Below are 3,138 nucleotides of genomic sequence, written 5' to 3' on the forward strand. Positions count from 1 at the left end.
CATAAAACTGTCAAGTTCTTTGGTTCCATCATTGAGTTACTGTAAAAAGGTCGTTCCCTTGACTTTGTTTTGGATGGTAATCATAGTAAATATGACCACTACTAGCCCAGGGTTTAACCAACTGTTATCCAATCACAGAGCACATACCTATACATACATCAATATCATACACCCCATACATGCACTATGTATATACATGCATGTTTCTGTGCTTTGGTTAAGGGAGTGTTACAAAAGATAAAGACTATGAATGTTAAAATATAAACAAGTTATTTGGTTACATTATTATTAGTCTACGTATTTGGCAATTTCAACTCTATAACAAGAAGAGGACACAATTAGTACCTCTCTGATATCAGCATAGAAAATTTCAGTGAAAATATATCCCATTTTCATTTTGGTCATTCATTAAAAGTTAAACAGTATATTTAAACAAAATGTGACAGTTCCATGTCAAACAAGGAAGTCAGAATGAGGGTATCATTGGAAACTAACACACTGTCAATAAAGGCTTTTCAGGCACCCTCATTAAAAGGCAGCAAAATGGCACGAAGCTTTTGGTTCACTTCACTTTAAAGCACTTTTTCATCATGACTTCCCCATCTGACAGGAACTAGAAAAAACATTGACACAATGGCGTAGTTTCATCTTTTAAAAAAGGTTTTGGATGAGAAAAAGAAACAAAAACCATTTTCATTATTATTTTTTTACATCTTTGGGTCTTTGTGTGAAAAGCTATTTTTGGGTATGTTTGGTATGTGGTGCCATGCCCTGAGTCCTGAGGTTCATTTTCTCAGAGAGCTCACAGTTTACTCTTCATCCCACAGGACCAGCAGATTCCAAGCGAAGCCAGTTTGGCATCGGAAGAGCTGAACTACTGACTTGACCTATTAGTCTTTGGGTCAGCTTTGTGTTAAGCTTAGGGTCAGTGAGCATCCTGTGATTTCCAGCGTGCTTCAGAAGAATGGTGAGACTTTTGCGTTCTTCTAAGTTCTTGGTTTCATGGGTTTTGTAGGTAAAACTTCACAGAAAGGCCAGGACATCTCAGTTCCCATAAAGGGAAATGGCAAATTCTTCAGGATATGTACTTTCCATGAAGCATTTAACCACATCTGTTGGGATGAAGCTTTTTAAAATAAGACTCCTGCCTGGATCTATCTCTTGTCTTTTTCTTTGGAGGTAGGTAAAGCCAGACAGGAGTCATCTGTCATGTTGTTTTTTGGTAATTCCAACATGTTGTTGAAACAAACAAAATCTATTGAATAAGTTGAGGTAATATTCCACCAGTGAAATGCTCTCATATTCCAAAGCAGATAATCCAGTGACAAAATCCGTTTTGGCGCCATGGACATCCATGTTGGTTTCCATCTTCAGCGTTGGTTTGCTAAGGCTAAATTGTGTTTGAAGGCAGCAGCACTGATGTGTCGATCCAGGGTCAATCTCTACACAAAGTTAACCAGGTGGGTACTCCTAGTACAGGTTCAGGAGGTGGTGTGGCATGGGCATGGGCACTGGCATTGCTACTGACTCCTGGTGGATTATTGTGGAGCTCAACAGATGGGGTCCATAAATCAAGTTTCTCAGAGTGAGAGTGCTAATCTGACATCTCTCCCAGTCCGCTCTCATATATAACACTGACAATGAATGTCAAATAACTGAACCGAGGTCAGCAATCTTATTCTGAGAAATCTGATAAACACACACTAGAATCTTATTTGGCTGAGGTAGGCTTGCTAAAACAGCAGCAGGCTAATGTTAGCAACAATGGCTCAAACATTCTGAGGTAGCTATCTTTGGAGGTATACAGCTTTGGGTGGGTTACTAATGGAGACAAGGGGAAAGGGGAAAATGTTCAGGGAAAGGGTAGGATTTGATCGCCTTTATGGTTCCTCTGAGTCGGCCTGCCTCGAGGCTAGTAAGGTGAGGAATATAACAATCCATTCATTCAGACTCACACAAGGCAACAAGGATTTTCTAGGAATTACAGAGATAAGGCTATAGACAGGAACAATGCTCTGTTCCTTAACTATTCAAAAGGAAAGGAATATTACTAATATTTCGGTGGCTAATCTATATGGCAGCAATTGCATCTCGGTACTTCTAGCAGACCTGTCTAGACTTAAAATACAGACTTTATTCCCACCCTACAACATATTTGGTTTAAATCAGGGCTTGTTTTGGGCAGTGTATAAGTTAAATGTTTTATTACCAGAGGACACCATTGCTAGAGGAAAATTTTGGTATAAGCAGAAAGTCCTCTGATAGTAAAACAATTATTCTCTATTTTGTTCCGTGTGTTTTTGGTACAAATAAGTGAAGTAAAGCTCTGAGAAACTGACTCTTTTACAATGTAATGTGATGTGCACTACGTCCTAAAAGACTAAAACAGTATTTGGTGCTCCAGTATATAAGGCATTAAGCTTTGGTCTAAAGAGAGGAAAAGAAGACGGAAGAGGGCTATCTGATACCCTATAAGTTAGGATTTGTATTAGTGCAGCATAAGTGGTAACTCTTTATTGAAGGACAGCATTCAACAAGACGACTTGAGTCCTATATAAGCTCTTCATGACAGTTCACTGGCAGAACCATTTAGAAACCCTTACTCCAAAAGGCAAGGCTTCATTTTCCTGTGTTAATAATGCCACTTTCTGGAGTCAAATGATAGACTCCATAGCATAAGCCATGTCACTTCTTTAATAACATGCATTCTGTGTGATTTCACCAAAAATTGTCTTTTTATAACCTAATATCAGAAAAAAACTCAATGTAGTCAAAGTTTTAAACATTGCTTATCAGAATAAACCTATATGAATGTTTCTGTAGGTTTGTCAGCTGTCAAGACAAGCTTAATTAGGGGTCATGAAGCCTTACATACACTGACCTTAACTTGTTACCTAGTAACCTTTTACTACTACTGTTAGTAACTACTCTCAGGAAGCCCTAACTCATCGATAGCAGCAGGTTTTGTGTAGTTTTTTTGTTGTTGTTGTTGTTGTTTTTTTTTTTTTTTTTTTTTTTAGAAATAAATACTTGTGTCTGAAACGCATAGGGGAGGGTTTAATGTGGGCTTTGTTGGGCATGCCGAGTAGAGAAACCACAGTGAGGCGGAGTATTGGTTTAATGAGCTCTGAGTCAGTG

The sequence above is a fragment of the Hoplias malabaricus genome, chromosome 6, assembly GCF_029633855.1.
Source record: "Hoplias malabaricus isolate fHopMal1 chromosome 6, fHopMal1.hap1, whole genome shotgun sequence".
In the NCBI taxonomy this organism is placed as follows: Eukaryota; Metazoa; Chordata; class Actinopteri; order Characiformes; family Erythrinidae; genus Hoplias; species Hoplias malabaricus.